Consider the following 22,083-nt stretch of genomic DNA (forward strand, 5'->3'; position numbering starts at 1 on the left):
GTTTTCGCTGCGTTTTTTACTGCCGTTTTTGGAGCTGTTTTCAATGAATGAAAAACGGCTCCACTTCTTTTTCGCAGCCGTTTTTTTATGCGGCCGTTTTTCAAAACAGCTGCGTAAAAAAACAGCTTGTCGGAACAGAACGCCGTTTTTCCCATTGAAATCAATGGGCAGATGTTTGGTGGCGTTTTGCTTCCGATCTTTCAGCCGTTTTGGGCCGAAAAATGGCAGAAAATAGGCCGTGTGAAAATACCTGACTAGGCATATCAGCCAAACCAGAGACACTCCTGCATCTTCAGCCTGCAAGGGGCCACAAGGTCGGGATGGGTGTCTCTGGTTTGTCTGATATCCTGATGGGTGTCTCTCGTTTGTCTGATATATTTCAAGTCTCTTAAATGTGTTGGACTTTGACATACAAGATAGCTACCTATAGGTGGCACTAGAGAGACAGTTTTCTTTCTTCAGGAGGAGGGATAATTTGCATACTTTTCCCAGGGAGCATTGCTTGTATGGCTCTCTACACCAGCTAGATCTCCACAAGAAGTGGCATAGTTATTTTTACACATGATTGTAGGTCGATGCCAACAGAATATACCGCACAGGGCACCATCCAATGTAACAACGTTATGGACCACACTATGGTTAACCTAGTCGTCAGAAGGCCGGAGTTTCTAATAACCCTTTTATAATTAACCGGGCCAGTGTTGAATTGGGCTCATTGGAGGAAATTATTGCAAGGATCCACCTATACGAACATGCATCATTTCATACATAGATCATATTATTATTTTGGACCCACAGGTTATCTGCGGAATACCCTAAAATAGAAATAAACCCCCATATGAGGGTCATGTGCTGATGGACCTCCTGAGCCTTGTGGTGGCTGGGCCCCATTACCATTGTACAACGTGAGTCCTGGACAGAACCCCCATAGTTCCATTTTAGAGAAAGTCGACATATGTATGAATCATGCACATCTAAATTAATGGTTATAGAAAGTTCCACTGAGACATTCACAATGAGTTAAGCAGCAGGAGAAAAGTATCTGTCAGGAAACCTGCCATATGGTGTCTGCACATCCTGAATCATCATCAGAATCGCGCGGCTGAAAATAGCTTCCGCGCCGCTACCAACGCAATCTTCTAAATTCTGCCGGAACGCTTTATAACACGACCCCATAATAGAATAAGTTCACAGAAAAATCTCTTATGTCATTCATACTCTCTAAGATATCTTACTGGCCTCCGTTCTTCCACCATCACTACCGCTCCATCAATTACCATCTACATGAAATAAATTATTATTACATGTAGGAGGGACCACAAAGTCAAAATGAGGCCCCCTACTGGTACCAAGAGTCATGGCACCAAGATAATCATGTCTGGACAAGAATCCCTCATTAGACCCGCTAACTTCTTTAGGGGGTGTGAATTAGTATTATACCATGAACTCTCTATTTTTTTTTCTATAGGAGCCACGAAAGGGTGTATATACCATGCACGCATGCCCCTGCTGATATTATAGGTTGACCCCATACGATTTTATTCCACGGACACTACAATGTTGGCAAACAACTGGGGGGTGGACGACCTAAGTCCATATTTTAACATCACAAGATTATTGTGCGGCACATTTTTAGAAGCCTGCTGAATTTTTGGTCAGGAGAAAAAACATTCTGACAGAATGAATTGGATTTGAAGCCTGAATAATAATTAAAAGGTTTTATTTTAATTCGACATTTCCTTTCCATGTACCCTATTTGGCCATATGGACATCAGCTTCCCAAAATTTGCATTCCCATTTGCGGGACTCATTAAAGCCACACCTCAGAAAAAGTCTAGAGAATGGTAATTCTTATGCAAATTTTCATAAGCCACACCTACTTTGCAACCCATCCGCGGGGCAATCCCATGAAAAACGGGATGGTTGGGAGGTTGGTTAGAGTCATAGCTAGGCTTTCTTTCATCTGGGGCAAAGATTTCGTTTTCTGCCCTTACCATGTATCTAAATAACCTGACCAAGACAGGGTGGCTTGTTGGTGAAGTAAATGGGGCAATAAGTAAATGGGGCAATAAGGCTGGCAGTGACAGGCAACTGGTGCCTGTCACTGCCAGCCTTATCGCCCCGTTTACTTTCGTAATGTCACAAAGGGCTCCTACTCCTATTAGCCAGAGCAGAGAGACGCTAACAAAGATCAGCTCTCAATCTGGCAGATCGGGCCTGGACTACTATGTAATGGCAGTGGCCGCTGTACTGGAAGCATAGCCAGAGGTATAGTCCCCTGGTGGGGTTTTAAGAAGACAAAACGGCATTAGTCAGCTGACCTTAAAAAGGGGTTCTCTGGATGAGAAAATCCCTTTAAATGAATGGGACCTGTGGGTGGATACATTACTTTACATCTTTTTTGTATAAAACTTAAACACTGGTGTAACGAAAGCCTACAAATAAAAGACTGTGTTAACCCTTCGAGAAGAGGCAAAGAAAGTAGTTATGGGAAAAAGAATCAAAAGTATTCACACTGCGCAAAGTAATGACTTTTGTCCTAATATAAAAAAAAAAAAAGCAAAAGAAATAAATAAAACAAGTATTAAAAAAAAAGCAGAAAAGTTTGCAGAATATAAGAGGGAATTATTGTCAGCGACTCTGGCTTCAGGAGCCGCGTTCCCGCACCCTCCACAGCCTGGGAACATCCTGAGCCTAGGTACTTTACATTTTGGAGTATAACTCTAATACGCTCCACAACACAATGAAATTTCTAATAATAGTAAGCAATGATGTGTTAAATTGAGACACTTCCAGCCTGAATACTGGAAGCTTCACAATGGATTTAAGGTCTGAGCTTACTTTACTATCTATTTAGTGTCAGTTTATTGCTTTTAGCTGTAATTTCCAAACTGTTATTTTTTTTTTAAATTACACGGCACCATTTTATAGGAATTTGTAATTCCAAAAAATAAAAAGCAAATATTGTTTTATATAGAGGAAGGTCATTTACAATGGTAAGAACATAAAGAACCGCAGGGTTAACCACTGCGTTTCTTCCAGTTTCTTCCACCAGCCATCCATTCGCAGGTTACATAATATTGTAGTCAGGATCCCATCAGTGCTACGCGGATTTTCTGTATACAGCGGGGTATACGGCAGGAACGGTACAGGCCTCATGCACATGGCTGGAAGGCTACTTGGCGGCACAATGAGTCACATATGGCTCCGAACTGCATAGACGCCATGTGCCGCCATATAATGCTCCATCAGAGGTCAACTAGAGCTAGAAGAAATACTCCGTAATACGTCACGCGATGGAGCGCGCCGCAGTCTTTTCAGATTCATACAAGACGCGACAGAAAAAACTAAGGTACAGTAAAAGCCCTATGCAGTTTTATGGGTGCCCTATTACCGCTTCTTACAACACACAGCTGTAATATGGCTGTGTGCATGATTTTCCTTGTTTGGTGGAGTCCTAGGTGGAGCGAAGAAAGAAAGTCATATACATGGCCACTTTAAATACATCACTTGTGGGTCAGATGTATATGATTTCCATTAATACACGTCTATATAGAGTTATAGCTATTAAGTAGCGATCCTCAAACTGTGGCGCAGTTACAAAACTACAACTCCTAGCATGCTGCACCATTATCACTGCATTATCATATGTATATACCATTAAAGACTCTACACAGCAACTTATGATTGACAGGCCCCCAGTATTGTGCACTGGGACCCAGGAGCTTTAAGCTACACTCTGTGTCAAAATGCTGGGAGTTGTAGTCCACTAAGAAGCTCAGAGTCTCATACTCTATATTTTAATGCGAACACTAGTCAAGGACAATTCAAATTCTCTTTTATAAGGAGTTGTGAGACTAAATTATGCTTTTTTTTCTCTTTTACAAAAATTCCAGTAAATGAGATCGAGCTGCAGTACCGGACACAGTCTACTGTCAAGGGTGGCGCTGTTTCTTTTTTTTAAAAATTAGACTTTTTTTTCTAATCTCTTACAAACTCAAGTCAAATAAAGTGCAAGCAGATACATTCACCTTTCGGAAACTATCTTCCACCTTGTTAGCAACAGGAAAAGTTGCTTTTTTTGTTATACTGAAGTCTACCATGTGCAGTAATGCCCAAGTCACTAATTGCATTATATCAATTAGTCCAATAATGGAGCAATTTCTTTTTCCCGTGGGGCTGAGTTGCCCCCGGCCTTGTTACTTATGTGAGCGCTCTTGAGTGTTTGATACCTGTGCCGATAACCACATGAAGCTCGGTGCAGCCACTTCTAATTACCTCTAATCTTCTAATTAATATTTAATAAATTCCTGCCGTTTGTCAGGTAATCAAATAATTGCAGATTCAGAGGACCACAAACAAGCCAGATTTTCTCGGTCCCTCTCATGAATATGTATGAGACATTTGCATGAAATGCACAAATGTTGAACTGAAATTAAGGTTAATTAGCATAGGTAGTGGCGGTTCTGAGAATCGGGGAAACTATCCGCTGCCCGCGGCTTTTAGCAACTAAATCACCATTATGGTAACCTCTTACATTAAGGTTTATTTGGTTACTTGCACTTACTAAATATCAGGCGATCTACTCTTTTTCTTTTAAATACATAAGTATATAGTTTAGTTGGAGAAGGAATTGAGATACATTTTTTTATGGGTTTTGGGTCCTGCTGGGAAAATAAGGGTATCCAAGAAATTCCTAAGGTGCAAGGATGGCCCGGTAGGGGTGTTATTTACAGGATTATGAGATCATGACAAACCAGCTTTGACAGGAAACCGGCATGGCGATCAGTTGATGGTCCGGCTTTTATCAGCTGTTATCGCCAAGAGAAGATCCGGCCCGCCATAGATACAATATAGTATCACATAGCGGCCATTCAAATGGTCCGCCACAAGGGGAGCCACTCATACTTAGCAGCTCTACACTATGGCTCATAAAGAGGGTCCTATTACCTCCATATGTCCTATTAGGGGTTCTCTTAGTGAGACAACAACTTTAAAAGGGGGTTTTCAATCAGATACATTGATGGCATAAGCCAAGAATGTCTGATTGGTTGCGTCACACCAATAAAACCCCCAAATATTCCTAAATTGATCCACTTGGAAAACATATAGTCAATAGGTTGTCCTCATGTTTACCGAATTAAGTGGGAGGTTTCAGTTGTTGGAACCAATCAGACATTCAAGGACTCAAGGACCCCCAACAGGTCATGTTTTCAGAATTTCCTTATAGGGGTTGTCTCGGGAAGACAACCCCTGTTAATATTCCCTATTAGGGCATATATACATCATAGAGGGGGATCCCCCCCTCTATGAGCCAGAACGGAGCGTCATTCTGTTGGACTCGAGCCATCCATGTATTACATGGACAGCCAATCATCTGAATGGCCACCATGCTCTACAATACAGATACAATACATATAAGTCGGTTTTTTTTATCTGATGAGTACTGTCTATTACTATTTTATTTATTACCCCGATGACCCCTTTAAAAGGGAAGCCACTATAAAGAATATGGTAGGGAATTGTATAAATGGCAATTTTTGAATATAATTTTAATATTGGAAATGTTTCAATTACGTCAAAACTGCAACAAAAATCAAGAGTATAACGCAAGTGGATGAGCCGGCTCTACAAAGGAGTCTGAGCACAATACCAAAATTGTATAAAAGCCAAAAAAAAAAAAAAAAAAGAGAGGGATTTTTGGGAAATTATTTATTTTCATTTTGTTATTGTTTTACCTTTAGTGCAAATAAAACCCGAATATAATTCCATCATCGACGGGGGAAATCCGCTGATCCTGTTTGCATAATTAACTAAATGGAGCACATTTTAATAAGGTTCGGCCCGGTATTATTTTTCCCAGGTCTCCTCTAATGAAAACAAGCCATTGCCTATGATGTGCCTGATGTAACACTTAATGACACCCCAAATGTGCGTTACAAGCCAGTAATGGGATTGAAAGCTCCGGATTGTGTCTAAACTAGAACCTGAAAGCACAAAATGATATTAGAACTTTTATTACGGTCATTTTGGGAGACGGCCATTATTTATAACAAGGGAGTGTTGTTTTCTCCGCTCTTATCTGCTCCTCGGCCGGATTGTACTCTTTTATTATTTTCAGGTTTTGTCTGAATGTGGCAGACAGAAGTGGACAAGTCATTTCCAACCTTTTTACCACAGAGGAACTCATCCAAAAATGTCCCCTATTGGCCCCTGTACCCCACGCCTACTATGAAGGTGATAGCTCTTATTATCCTGTTGATGTACAGGGTGGGCCATTTATATGGATACACCTAAATACAATGGGAATGGTTGGTGATATTAACTTCCTGTTTGTGGCACATTAGTATATGGGAGGGGGGAAACTTTTCAAGCTGGGTGTTGACCATGGCGGCCATTTTGAAGTCGGCCATTTTGTATCCAACTTTAGTTTTTTCAATGGGAAGAGGGTCATGTGACACATCAAACTTATCGAGAATTTCACAAGAAAAACAATGGTGTGCTTGGTTTTAACGTTACTTTATTCTTTCATGAGTTATTTACAAGTTTCTGACCACTTATAAAATGTGTTCAAAGTGCTGCCCATTGTGTTGGATTGTCAATGCAACCCTCTTCTCCCACTCTTCACACACTGATAGCAACACCGCAGAAGAAATGCTAGCACAGGCTTCCAGTATCCGTAGTTTCAGTTGCTGCACATCTCGTATCTTCACAGCATAGACAATTGCCTTCAGATGACCCCAAAGATAAAAGTCTAAGGGGGTCAGATCGGGAGGCATTTCTTCTGCGGTGTTGCTATCAGTGTGTGAAGAGTGGGAGAAGAGGGTTGCATTGACAATCCAACACAATGGGCAGCACTTTGAACACATTTTATAAGTGGTCAGAAACTTCTAAATAACTCATGAAAGAATAAAGTAACGATAAAACCAAGCACACCATTGTTTTTCTTGTGAAATTCTCGATAAGTTTGATGTGTCACATGACCCTCTTCCCATTGAAAAAACTAAAGTTGGATAAAAAATGGCCGACTTCAAAATGGCCGCCATGGTCAACACCCAGCTTGAAAAGTTTCCCCCCTCCCATATACTAATGTGCCAGAAACAGGAAGTTAATATTACCAACCATTCCCATTTTATTTAGGTGTATCCATAGAAATGGCCCACCCTGTAGATGGATGAGTTGTATTTTTCAATGTCACCATTGTGGGGTACATATTATTTGTTGATAAAACTTATTTACTAACTTATAGGCCATGATCACACACACACAGTGATGCCGTTTTTGGCTCCGTTTTTTTAGCCAAACACGGGAGTGGACACAAAAGAAAGGAAATATATCAGTCTTTTCTTTATATCTTTTCTTTATTTTAGATCCACTTTGGATTTGGCTAAAAAAACGTAAGGGGCAGTTCACACAGAGTTTCTTGACGCGGAAACCGCGTCGTAAAACGCGCCAAAAAGCGGCCTAAAATGCCTCCCATTGATTTCAATGGGAGGCGGAGTCGTTTTGTTTATGACATGTGCCGTGTGGTGTAAACCGCCCCTCAGGCCCTGCACTAGACATAACACAGTGTATATAAGTTTTGCTCGGAGTGGTTCTTTAAATAAAAATCTTTGGAACTGCATTATTTGCACATAGTGATAATGCAGTATGATTACCAGCAGTCCTATGTAAACTATAAACCATTTATAAGCCAAATATAGTAGAAGCAATGCCAGGAGATTCTACCCATGTAGAGACATGTTGAAAGGGGGAAGGGGCCAATTTAAGTGGGGGACACCCACGAAAAACCCTGTACATTCTCCATTGTATAAATGAATCTGTGGATCTTCATATAATGGGAAAAGAAATAAAGAAGAGTGGTCAGCGCGGGGGGAGGTCTCTCAGGGTCACTGACGGGCCAGTCCGCTGCTCTGAAGTTTTCATTTCTGAGCTTTTTTCCCAATCTTAACTGAAGTGGTCGACCTCAAGGTGACGGCATTAACCTCTTGTCTCATGCAATAATTAATTATCTTTCCATTTGCAAGTTTAAATCCCACAGTTATTATAATCTGCAGGTACAAAATCTGCCGGGCGGAAGAGAACAGAATTATTTATTTGAAGCCCCTGTGAAATTATTTACCATAGTGGTAACCCAAGGAAGAGAAAGAGAAAAATAGTATCTATCTATCTATCTATCTATCTATCTATCTATCTATCTATCTATCTATCTATCTATCTATCTATCTATCTATCTATCTATCTATCTATCTATCTATCTATCTATCTATCTATCTATCTATCTCATATCTATCTATCTATCTCATATCTATCTATCTATCTCATATCTATCTATCTATCTATCTCATATCTATCTATCTATCTATCTATCTATCTATCTATCTATCTATCTATCTATCTATCTATCTATCTATCTATCTATCTATCTATCTATCTATCTATCTATCTATCTATCTATCTATCCCATATCTATCTATCCCATATCTATCTATCTATCTATCTATCTATCTATCTATCTATCTATCTATCTATCTATCTATCTATCTATCTATCTATCTATCTATCTATCATCTATCTATCTATCTATCTATCTATCTATCTATCTATCTATCTATCTATCTATCTATCTATCTATCTATCTATCTCATATCTATCTCATATCTATCTATCTATCTATCTATCTATCTATCTATCTATCTATCTATCTATCTATCTATCTATCTATCTATCTATCTATCTATCTATCTATCTATCTATCTATCTATCCCATATCTATCTATCTATCTATCTATCTATCTATCTATCTATCTATCTATCTATCTATCTATCTATCTATCTATCTATCTATCCCATATCTATCTATCTATCTATCTATCTATCTATCTATCTATCTATCTATCTATCTATCTATCTATCTATCTATCTATCTATCCCATATCTATCTATTTATCTATCTATCTATCTATCTATCTATCTATCTATCTATCTATCTATCTATCTATCTATCTATCTATCTATCTATCTATCTATCTATCTATCTATCTATCTAAGAAACAGCATCACTTCAGAAATATCACAAATATTAAAGGGGTTTTTCCATGAGGAACATTTATGACATATCCACAGGAGATATCATAAATGTCAGATAGACGCTGGTCCTACCTCTGCGACCCGCACCTATCTCTAGAACGGGACCTCCTAAACCCCGTTCTACTGCTCTGTGTTGCAGATGAAAAGTGTGATTTCCGACCATGAATTACGGAAACAGCGTAGCTCGCTGAGCTACGCTTTTTCCGTAACTCCCATAGTTCCATAACTCCCATAGTAACTCCCATAGTAGTAAGTGGCATGCGAGCTACGCTGTTTCTATAACTACTATTCAGTTCAACGGGAGTTACGGAAACAGCGTAGCTCAGCGAGTTAGGCTGTTTCCGTAACTCCCAACCATGTAATCAGTAAGTGCCCGGGAGGCAGCGTGAGCACAAAAAGCTAGAATGGGGTTTAGAGGACCCTTTTCTAGAGATAGGTGCGGGTCCCAGAGGTGGGACCCGCATCTATCTGACATGTATGACATATCCTTTAATTATTTTCTCAAGCCTCAGGAAAGAGGGCTAAAATTTTGCAGGTATAGTAAGATATAGATAAATAAAAGGATTAACTTTTGCAACATTCCTAGAGAGCTGACATTTTTTTCCTATATTTTCTGGATATTGATTGTAATTCCATGGGTCTGCACCTAAGATCTGTTATATAGAGTTCATTCCTTCCTTCCGCCCCTTGCAACCCATAGAGCACCTCCATTATGACTCTTCCCTTATGAATCCCTTACTAATTTGCCAATCCACCAGTCATTATGAGCAATTGATTGATTATCACAGTCCCTTGCATGCATTCATACAGTAGGCACTGCTATGTTGTTTCTCTTTAGGTGGCAGAGGGCCCCTTTATATACAGGATAATGATACCTGATCCTTATTTCCACTGACTGCGAGGGGACAGTTGGGAGGTGTTTTGGCTACTAAAATGTCCCACAGGAATATAGTAGCTCATCTAACCTATTAGAAATGTGTCTGTTGACATGCTTATTGACTGTTTGCAATAACAACGGGCAGAATTGTGAATCCAGCTCCGGAGTATAACATACACTATAATTTAGGATTCGTAAAAAGTAAAATAATGTTTTTATAAAGTTACGCAACATTTTATGTAGATTATATCTATATGTAAACTTTAATATGGTGAATATACCCTGCGCTATTGATTCCGCCAAAAAAACGGAAACCTTACGGAACGGAGTCAAACGGAAACCATTTGCGAAGGAAGCTTTACCATTGAAATCAATGGTAATAAAAACGGAAAGCTATGGTTTACTTTTGGTTTCTGTTCAGGGGTTCCCCTGATGGAAAAGTCTGACGGAACCAAGACGCAGATGTGAACAGGCCCTTAAAATAGCCATTCAGGGAATGCGTTTTAATTGCATAGAAGTTTATTCTGCACATAAATGATGCCAAGTTCAGGGGAAAACAGAAAGTATAGGTCATTACGATGAGTATAAAGGATACCAACGATGGCGACATTTAATATTCCTCGGCATAACGGGAACGGAAAATCCTTAGGATGTAGAATATAAAAGAAGGACACATATCAAAGCCGGGCAGAGAGGAAAGTGTGTTTTATTTTATCTACAATACATTCACATTCCATCAATCTGCTTTGTCCTTTAGTGTCTGCTAAATCTTCAGACGCTTTTGAACTTTTCTGTAAAGATATGATAACTAATTGATCTGGTAAAATCATTATTTCAGGAGACAACACTGGATCAAATACATTTACATTCAAAAGCTGCCGTATAAATAGTCCAATATTTTCTGTCCAGCCTGTTATTTTAGTAATAATTTCATTTTAGCAAACACAGGAAAATTCCTTTAATCCAGAACACAATGGTCCGGAATTACGGGTGGTCTAGAACTGGGTGGAAATATTCTCAATGTCAGATAGGGGCAGAGAAAGGGGACGTTTTAAGGTCAGTCCCTCAAACTAAGCCAAAGGGGAAAGATACAATCAGTTTCGCATGGGCAGTTAAGGGAACTCACTTTACCACGTCTTCCGAGTCTTGAAGTCCGTACATCAGAGTCGTACCAGTGGGAATACAAGGACCTCAAGCACCGGGCATGAAGAAAGAAAGACGTTTTTCTTCACTTACAGGAACATTGCAGCTGATGATTTTAATGTATCAACAGAGTTTTCAATAGTAATTTCAACTTTGTACACCACCTAATACCACCTGCGGGTGTCAGGGTATGCTGAGAGTAGTAGTTTCACAACAGCTAGAGAGCCACAGAGTTGACGACAACTGATCTAAGCTTTAATACTGAGCAATACAACAATATTGTGGAATCTATGCCCAACCATATTCTCTTATGCAACTATAATATCAGTAAATCTGAGTTTGTCGTGCGTAGTAGAGTTGAGTTTGTTACTTGGCAGTGGAGGGGGCAGAAAAGACACTGGGGAACATTTAGGGCATGTTCACATAGGGCGGATATGCTGCGTAAAAGTACACAGTGTATCCGCCCCAGGCGCCGCAGGGAATTTCCGGTTGAAAAACCGCACCAAATTGTGGTGCAGTTTTTCAGCCGGTATGTCCGATGTGGAAATCTGTGAATGAGATTTGTTCAATTTCCGCATTTACGTTACGTGTGAACCCACCCTTATTACGTAAATTCCACCAATTATATCTAAGCAGGTATCTAAATTCTGTGCTGATAAACTTCTTAATATATCTTCAAAGCAATCGGGGGCTCCATTTTTCTCAAACAGAGCTCCCAATCCCCTTCATAGAGGTAAAATATAAAATTCACAGCAACCACAAGGGGGAGCTTAGGAGTTACTGAATACTGTTTATACATTGAACTTTATGATAACAGAGTATGCAGTAAGCTCCTAAGCTCCCTCTAGTGGTGGCTGCAACCAGCTGAATGTTGTCTTTTAACTCTATATGTAGGCAGAGGGTTTGGAGCTTTGTATCAGAAAAACGCTATAAAGATATATTAAGAGATAAATTGCCATAGAATTTTGGACCTAAAAGTGACAGTATTTCGTTAGAAGGGGGGTAATCTGCACGGTGTTCCAACAAAACTGCCCATGACAAGTTCAGCTCTGCTACATCTGTATACATTATACATTTAAGTCACGTGACTATGACTTGCTCCCACACTTGTATTTAATTTGCATTTCCTAGCCATGTGTAGCTTCAGTAGCCACAGTCTGCATTTCTACAGCGCTCACTACAGTTGAAGAAGTTTTACATTAGTTCTGCTCAGAAGATTTTTCTAATTTTTTTTCCAACTCTTAGATTTCCCAACACAAGCAGAGAAAGTCTGGAGAACCAATGAGCTACGGCGGATACAGCAGCTGTCAAATTCCATGTAACGAGGTAAAGCGCTGTTTGTGGCTCATTCTCCCTCACGGTTTGCAAATGTAATCAGTGTCTGGATCCACATGACTTGTAGCTGGAACGTATGGACCACCAGAGACTTGCTGACATATTTCTGAAGAATCTGCTCCAACCCATTAGCCGCATTCACACAAGAGCTGCTGCTCTCCCTAAACGTCTTTAAATACCCCGTCATTGCTTTTTCTATCATCAGCTACAAAACAGAAAAAAGCTAAATATATATATATATAGCAGACCATTAAAAGACATTAAAATGCTAATAAATCTTTCTGGGCATTGGGATAATGGCTCTTACCCCTTTAAAAAAAACTGTACTGCAAGAACCCAAATCCAGCACCCTTCCTGCTATACATTAACAATTATAAAATACCCTATATGGTATTTAGATATGGTGGTTACCTGCCTCCTACCCTCCCATTGGGCCTGTTTCCGCCTCCCTCTCTTTTGCAGATATATGCCCATGATGTAGGGTAGTCCTGCCCATTGGGTAGTTGAGATAGGGGTCCTCACTTTACTGGATATTAACGACCTGCCTGGGCTGCCCATATGGTATAAAAGCCTTTGCTTACATGATAATCCATGCTATAGGAGTTCCTCGGGGGCGGTCCCAAAGAGAGGGAGGCATAACAAGGATGGAAGGGGGAGGGACTGAGAAAGGAAAGAGCTGGGTAGGAGCAGCAGAGCTTAGGTGGTGTGAATAGTAGTGGTCTACCCCCCAAGGGTTTAGTTTACATTGAGGATTTTGCTGTTGATGGATGGATGGATCCTTGGGGGTTGGCTATAATAGTTGGGTAAGAGTTTTAATAAGACCCATAGCCAGGAATGACCGTCAATACATGGCTTAAAAAAATTAGGCACAATGAACCTCACGCCTCAACACTGTTTCTAGTAGTAAACTGATGTTGTAAAACAGATACTGTATGTGACCTACGCATTATCAAATAATTGAATCAAGCCGTAAAAAACAACTTTATATTCCGTAGCAATTTGAACTGATCTGAACAACAACATGACAACTACTTATTTACTCCAAGATTCCTCCAATTTCAAGTCTACAGTATCTAACAGATTCCCTGGAGATTCATAGAAAATTCAGATATTGCGGCAGCTTTTGTTCATTAGTCTTGTCTAAGTGCTGAAGCTGCGGGCAGAGATTGAGACCAGGGATACAATTTGTAAGCACAAATGAATAAACCTCCGTTCCCAGATGGGTAACTGCGCTGGAAAGCAGTAGCTTCATGAGGAGGGGAGGAAATACTGGGGCCGCAAATCAATACCAAGAGCTGACACACAGCCCAAATGTTATCATGTCCAGTAAAACACAAATATTTCCAGCCTTTCTTACACAGGTAACCAGTGCTGGGTGACAACCACTAGCATTCCACAGCTCATAGTGGTTGTCACCCAGCTTTCCAGAGATCCTGAATAGCATATAAATCATTGTTATGCAGTTACATCAACATTCCCTTTGATGTGTCAGTCTTTACTGCAGTACTTGCATTATATTCACGAATCAGGAAGCACTTGGATATGTAGCCTTGTATTGTATTCATATGTAGGACACAGATGTTATAAATCTAAACGGTTTTAATATAAAACATGATTATCATTAGGCTGATGTTATGAATACAATCTATATTGGCCTCATTTAAGAAATCATTACGGATTTTTTGGGGCTACATTATGTCGGCTTCTTTCCTTTCTGCCTTCCTTTATTATAGCTCCCATAATGGCTTTCCCCCTTCTTTCTCAAACTCCAGAGCGGCAAATCTGCACACAGTTAAATATGGTGCATGAAATCTATAAGGCCCCAAGTACACGGCCGTACCCGTAATCACGGTCCATGATTATGGGCACGGTCGCCTGCGGACAGTCATCCACATTTGCGGACCGTGCTTCCATTATAAAGTATGGGAGGACGTTCCGTAAAATAAAAAAATAGGTCATGTCCCATTTTTTACGGAAGGTTTCTATGGCACGGACACCTTCCCGTAAATATACGGGAAGGTGTCCGATGGTCATAGAAATTAATTGGTCCGTAATTACGGACGAAATCTACGGTCGTGTGCATGGGGCCTAACTGAGTAGCTTGGGAGATTTATCATTCAAATGTCAAGAAAAGCTGTGTGACGACCCGTATAGGAGCTAGAATAGTGTCCATATTGGTTTGTCACCCAGCTTTCCCAGAGAAACGGCTTTACAGAATTTTGGAAAATAATGACGGCTCATGGATTTATATGTAGCGGCAATTTCAGCTGTTCGCTTGAGACTTCAGAACCCTTTTGGAAACGTCTCCCTTTTCATATATTACTACATTCAAGATAAATTATTTAAAGTGGAAACATCCTGTTAAAAGGGGTGTCTGGTTTGGAAAGCCCATGTTCACATACCATATTAGGGAATTCTTAGCTAAGGGGGTATTCCCAGAATCACCCTTTATCCCCTATCCAAAGGATAAGTATCTGATGGCTGGGACCCCCACCAATCATGCTCGTCTGCTAGTCCATTCAAAAATGTCCTCACTGCGGTCTTGCAGTGAGGATGAACAGGGGGCTCGGGACCCCCGTACTAGTGATCGGTAGGGGTGCAGGCAGTGGGGCCCCATCAATCAGATACTTATCATCTTTCCTGTGGGTAGGTGATAAATGTTGATTCTGGGAATACCTCTTTATTAGAGAAGGGTCCGCTGTTCAGGACCCTCATCGATTAGCCAGCGAATACATCGGCTACAAAGAGCGTCTCTCTCTCTCTCTCTCTCTGGAGGACCTGGCACGTCCATACATTATATGCACAGCCTATTGATTTAAATTAAAACTGTGTAATACTTAATTTCTCCTGTAAAGGCGCTGTAGGAGAATTGAACACTTGGATTCCCCCACACAGCAGTGATCAGTTTATTGTAGGGGGATCCTCCTAACAAGAAGAGATTATCCAAAGCAGGGAACCTCTTAATTGCATCATATTCGTTATCACTATGAAAAATCCTTTAACCCTAATAGTCTTTTTATTAATACCGGCGAGAATTTATCGCTAAACGACGGTATAAAAGCGAAATTACAGCTTTTAATGTGAGATTTTGCGTTTGTATTTCCAGATGAGTCGCAGTAATAAAAATAAAAATAAAATCAAAGCGGCTTTGAAAGAAAACAGATCATAAGAGCCGACATTTGGGCAGCCATTATTTGCATTGACTGCGGCATATGATGTCGGCTTTTCTTCTCTTTAGTAGTTCAATCAATGTTTGCTTTGTTTCCTCACTAGCCCTCAAATCCACAAACAATTTCTAAAAGTCAGGTAAAAAAAAATAAATGGTGACGACGACGCGTTTCGGAGCTTGTCGCGTTCTTAATCCTCATTATTTTCTTCAAGGAGCAGAGGGAATATTTTAAATTGTTGGAAGGCAAGAATTTGTGACGTTGAACTACTTCTCGGGAGTCAAAATCATTCTGAAGATCTTCCACATAAACCGGGAGATTAGGCTCACACTGGGGCGTCATCCAATTATTCCGGGTTCCAAGTGTTTTCTGCGCTCGCTTCACGAAATTTATCTTCCCTGATGTCTTGGTCAACTAAGCGTCATCTGACCTTCAATTATTGGGATAAAGGTCGCCGTATAGTTTTAACCGGAAAACCACGGAGCTGATGACAATACAAAATATTTATCTAGCAGGTCACATGACGCTGATTTGGGGGGGTCACTGAGGTCACCCCCCGGTTAAGGCGTACAAGAAATCACAGAACTGTGTTACAGAACGTTACTCCAATGTCATTTAAAGGGACCCTGCACCTTTGCTACGAAACAAAATTAAATCGATTGTTCCCTGTTATCAGCCATTTTAGCCCGGCAAAAGCCCAGTGTTCTTCAATAGGTTAAGTCCAGATACATTTCTGCCCCCCCCCCCCTCATGGTTATTACAATATATCACATATCTCTCTAGGGGTGCACGCACCAGGAAAAATATGTGCATTAAAATAGCACAACAACTTTCTTTGCCAATGAAATGAGATTTAGGTAAAAGAAACCTCAAAAAAATAATGGCTGACACGTCGTAAGTGAGTCGCAATTTACTTTAAAATCTATGCTAGAATAATCACGTGTGATTTGCGCTCTGCGACCAAAAATGTAGCAAATCGGGATTTTTTTACGACTGCCGTGTCGCGGTGGCATCATGTCATTCACAATCATTACATGCAACGTTCTAATGCGACCCTGCAATATTCTTGGCATGCGACCGTAGTTGCCGCGTAGCCCTCGCCCATAAGAGCTCAAGGTGAAGATTCTTGGCCCCAATGCCAAAACTGTAACAGGGTCCCCACCTACCACCTATTCTTTATAATACTGGTGTCTTCGTATGTGGCAGGGGTGCCCCTAGGCCCCCTCAGGCACCGGGACCCGGGTACGACAGCTACCTCTGCCCCCTGTAGCTACACAATGGCCCCCTCTGCTAGTATATGACATATACCGTGTATGTTAATCTTGATCCCTGTAAATGATCAATCATATGATTGTGGGTCTATAAAAGTAATGGCGTGGGGCGCCGTAATCAACCCGACACGACGCTGGGGCACAATAGCACCCGTCATTTTAATACAGAGCTGTCTATCTCACTACAGTTTCACCCACATTGACCTACTTGAGCATTGCTTTACATTTTTAAAGGTGACAACCCCTAATGGCGGTTGTCATTGTGCCCATAAGGATGCCCATGATGGTTGTCCCCAAGATTTCTACATACTGTGAATTCAAAGTTGTAGCTCCTGGGCCGCAGTGCAACATCTACACCAGTGCTGCCCAAAATTCACAGGCAATCTACAGTACTGCTGTAAAGTGATGTGGCAGAAGGGCCGTTGCACACCCTTAGGTACCAGGGCTCCGATGCGACTGCAACCTCTTTACCCCTTAAGCTATGCCCCTGCTTAAATATCACAAATCTATATCACGCTGCAGTTATATTTGCGCCCCTTTTACCTTCGGTTTGGAGCCCAGCACTGGCATTTAAGGGCATAGCTATAGAGGTAGCTGTCGCACCCGGGGCTGGTGCCTTCGTGTGCCGGTATGCCCCTCTGCCGCAAAAGAAGATGCGTAGGTGGGGCACCCTCTTAAATATTTTGCATTTGGGGGGGGTCCAAGAACTTTGTTAAGCCCTGCTGGCATTATATGAATGAACCAGGAGGCTCCGGATGAACATGTTAAGTATATGATTGTAACAATTGTACTGCTGCGGTCTACCGGGGTTATAGCTCTTTCATCAATGTTACGACCTGAATCTTCCACCCCGTATTCCGCCCTTATAATCCTCCTGACACTGAAACGTCTGACTCTCTAAATCTATTTCAAATAAAAATTTTCCCTTCAATATTTTTGTAGGATCTTCAAATAATTTGGTTTCTCTGCCTGAACCTTGACAAATCTGTACGTCTCCTCCATTTCTTGTCACCGAGCTCCTTGAAGGGAATTATAGATGATACCGGAGTCAAGAACCAGTTGCCTTCTTGGTGATTTGACGTTCGGCTGTCAACTCGGAGCGATTCAAGTAGCCGGTTTGATTTCCTTCCCGGCTTTTTATCTCGTTGGAAAAGGAAATTAGAACTGAAGGTGCTGAGATATCTCGCAAAAGAAGCCTTAAAAGCCACGCCGAGGTAAAACCTCCCTCGTGTAAGGAAGAAGGTCCTAGAAAAAATTGAGGATCCAGGAGGAAGACGGATTCCTTGTAGCTGTGAATGTTCCTTATTTCCGCCGATGTGACTTGGCTGAGCCCCTCACACATTTCCTTCATGTGCTTTGTCTAGGACACAGATCAGTTTCCTGACACTTGTGTTTGGAACTGAACCTGAAGACCTAAGAATTCTGTTTCTTCTACTCGTCAGTTGATCCTGAATTATTTATGGACTATTTTATTTGGTTTTATTTTTGATGCTCGGGTGGGAAAGATACTTAGGCATCAAAGCAGAACCTGACAGTTTAAAATGATTGCCTCACAAAGAAAACCCCCACAAGCTCCCCCACTCAGGACCCCCCTCTATGAGCTGCTAACAAACAGCAGCCCCCACTCTGGAGGACTCGAGCCATTTATTACATGGTCGCCCATTTATTTCACCATATTATGGCTCTGGTCAACCCCCTGAGATGTAGAGACCAGAGTGTACCTCTGTATGTCTCCAATCCCATACAAAGGCATACAGAGATTTTTTTTCTGTTGGATACCTTATAAATTGTACCATGTTTCTTTAGACGCCACAGATTACGGCGCCTACGGGACGCCATGTGGCTCTGCCAAGTACAAAATGGCTTGTTTGATCTATCTATCTATCTATCTATCTATCTATCTATCTATCTATCTATCTATCTATCTATCTATCTCATATCTATCTATCTATTTCATATCTATCAGCACTCCGTAGAGTAAAGTGAAAAAATTGTTACTTTATTACCCTCAGGCAACGTTTAAGCTCTTTCCTCTAGAGAAAGGCTCTAGAGGAAAGAGCTGAAACGTTGCCTGAGGGTAATAAAGTAACAATTTCTACGGAGTGCTGATAGATATGAGAGAGATAGATAGATAGATAGATAGATAGATAGATAGATAGATGATAGATAGATAGATAGATAGATAGATAGATAGATAGATAGATAGATATGAGATAGAGAGATAGATAGATAGATAGATAGATAGATAGATAGATAGATAGATAGATATGAGATAGATATTATTTTTGTCTATATCTATACGGGACAATGGTCTGTTCCCCAGGGCTTGACCACACACGCTGACTGTGCTGCTGGAAATTGGATTACTATCTATCTATCTATCTATCTATCTATCTATCTATCTATCTATCTCATATCTATCTCATATCTATCTATCTATCTATCTATCTATCTATCTATCTATCTATCTATCTATCTATCTATCTATCTATCTTATCTATCTATCTATCTATCTATCTATCTATCTCTCTCTCTCTCTCTCTCTATCTATCTATCTATCTATCTATCTAATCTATCTGTCTATCTATCTATCTTCTATATTTTTCTAATATCTATCTATCTGTCTGTCTGTCTATCTATCTATTATCTCATATCTATCTATCTATCTATCTATCTATCTATCTATCTATCTATCTATCTATCTATCTATCTCATATCTTTCTACTGTAGCAGTACATGTACTGGACAGTGCAGAAACTGTCAGGTTTTAAACAACCAGGGAACATGTACAGCAGAGAGGGTTTTCTCTGCTGATTTCTTGGGTGTAAAGCCCTGAATAGGGCCTGGTTTGCTGGAGTGTGAAGGAGAAGGGCGGCTTCCACTCCATACAGACAGTCCGTGTCTTAGGCTGTCTGATGAGCTTAGTTAGGCTTCACCTGAGGCGGCTCTTTAATTGAGGTGTGTGCAGTTCACACAGAGCTCTCAGTCTGGGGAATACAGGCATGCTAGCCTATGAGAGTCACCACCGTGTAAGGTACAAACTTCCTATGTGTGCCAACCATCTCACCCGGGAGATGGCGATCCTGTGTGCTAAGTGGTCCCCAAGTTGTCACATATGGCGGAAAATTGCTTTGGGCAATAAAATGGCACAAGAAGTGTGCAGTGAAATTTAAAGGGCCAGAAGTCCAATTAAAGAGACTGTTTTCCGTTGCAATGGGTCTTATGGAGGAACTCCTCAAAAAGATAGTGCAAGCAAATGCCAAGCAGAGGGAGGATAACCAAAGGATCCTGGCACAGTTGGAAGCAGATTGAGATGCTTTAAGGGCACAAGTGCCGTCCAAGGATACGCAGCCTTCAAAGCCAAGTGGATGCTTTTCAACGCCAGCGGCATTGATGCCGGGTACTCCGGAGGTGTTACAGACAGCTCGCAGAAAAGAGCACGGAGCATGCATACCTGTGATACAAGTTGTGAGGACCGTTGCTAAAGGAAACCACCCGGACTCATGGTGGGAATGTTTGCAAGCGGACTATTGTGTGGATGGAAAAGGTGTTCCCAAGCAATGTTGGGCAACTGTTAAAAAGCCAAGTCTGCTGAATCGCCCAGATGTGGTTGCTAGGAGCAACCAACCCCGACAGCATGTGGCTGTTGTTCAGCAGAAGGAGCGCTGTTGGAGATGCCATCAAGCAGATGGATGTGCACCTGATTGTTCTCTGGTCAGGAGGCCAGAGAGAGCGCAAGAGAAAACATGTGAAGTGTTGGTTGGTGGGATTCCACTACTGGTCAATCTGGATCTTCGCCAAGAGGTCTCGAGGGTGCATCCGGACATTTTGCTGTTCGTAAAGAAGGATCCTGAGATGGGTGAGACCGTTCTGATTGACTTTGAAACTGATGTTAGGACTGTGCAGCACAGACTTATAAAATGTCAGGAACTTGGTGAGGAGTTTGTGCTGGGGAGGGACTTCCCTCATTTTTGGCAGTTGTGGGAGAAAGGCAATATCTCCGATAAGCATTACAGGGAAAAGTCCTCTGCAGGGTGTGCTGCTCCACTGCCAAAAAGGGAAAATGCACCAGTTGTAATGGTGTAAGTGATAATGTGATTCAGGAAAGGCCTGCTAAAAATGACGCACATGTATTTGATGCACAGCGTTTATGTGATGACACTAGTGAAATGTCAAAAATTGTGCCTAACGTGTGTTTAACCCGTGCATATGTCACACAGCCTGAGCAGGTTAATGCATTGTGTGAACAGGCTGTTAAAGAAACAGCAGCCGAGACAGAAGAGGGGATTAGTTCAAGTGTGCCCCTTGAGGCCGTAGTTGAGAAAGTCGAGCGTGTCACATGTGATGTGCGTACTGTTACTGATGGTAATCCAGAGGATGTGTCCTTGGAAACAGATGTGCCAGGTGTATCTGAGATTTCCCTAGAGGTTGGGATTGTTGATGGTGGTAACCTGGAGTACAGCCCTGCCATACCTGGTGATGGAAATGTGCCTGGTGCAATAGATGTGACTGCAGCAACTTTAGAAATGTTGCCCCCTACAGGTCATTCCTAACCTGTAGAAACTGAGATTGATGTAACACTCACTCATTCCATGGGGATGGGGGAAGCACAGGAGGTAGACTTCAAGTCGTGTTCAGTGGAGGCTACTATAGTGTTTGCTTCTGTCCCTGATATTACATGTGATGTAAAACAGGTTACTAATGGCTCAAGTGTGCCCCTAGAGGTCATGGTTCACAATAACAAGACTGTTGCATGTGATGTGTGCACTGTTCCTAATGGCAACCAGCTATATACTGCTGTGATGTGTGAGTGGAGTGGTGATAAACTCTACAGGTCTGAGAATGTGGTTGGGGTCACCTCAGAGTCGGCTGAATCCAGCAGCAGTGATCCACCTTTTTATTTGAGCGACCACACCAGTGTGAATGTAGCCCTAAGTGACGCACATGAGTTCCTGTACAGTGGAGTCAGTGAGGTGTGTGTACTGGTGGCTGTGGCCTCAGTCACTAATGAACCGGCCAGTAGTGAACCAGATGTACGTGAAAACATTACCCTAGAGGTTGGGGCTGTCAATGGTACCAATGAGAACACTACTGTCATGTATAGTGTGGGAAGGGTTACTGCTTCACCTTTAGAAGTTCTGCCCCCTGCAGGTCTTTCACTTGTAGATGTTGAGACCCATGTAGCGCCCACACTTTCCCA

At 41.4% G+C, this 22,083-nt stretch overlaps 1 protein-coding gene and 1 long non-coding RNA gene across 4 annotated transcripts in view; one reads left to right on the forward strand and one right to left on the reverse strand.

The window, feature by feature from the left end:
• The window catches only part of KLHL29 (kelch like family member 29), an 850,651-nt gene that overhangs the window by 347,209 nt on the left and 481,359 nt on the right, over positions 1 to 22,083 (reverse strand). The gene's annotated exons all lie outside the window — the stretch shown is intronic.
• LOC142760675 (uncharacterized) overlaps positions 1 to 22,083 on the forward strand; it is a 34,572-nt gene that overhangs the window by 1,504 nt on the left and 10,985 nt on the right. The window contains exon 2 of the long non-coding RNA XR_012883354.1: positions 12,356 to 12,436. This is a non-coding gene — a long non-coding RNA (uncharacterized LOC142760675). The remainder of the gene's footprint in view (positions 1 to 12,355; positions 12,437 to 22,083) is intronic.

Source organism: Rhinoderma darwinii, chromosome 4 (genome assembly GCF_050947455.1).
Source record: "Rhinoderma darwinii isolate aRhiDar2 chromosome 4, aRhiDar2.hap1, whole genome shotgun sequence".
In the NCBI taxonomy this organism is placed as follows: Eukaryota; Metazoa; Chordata; class Amphibia; order Anura; family Rhinodermatidae; genus Rhinoderma; species Rhinoderma darwinii.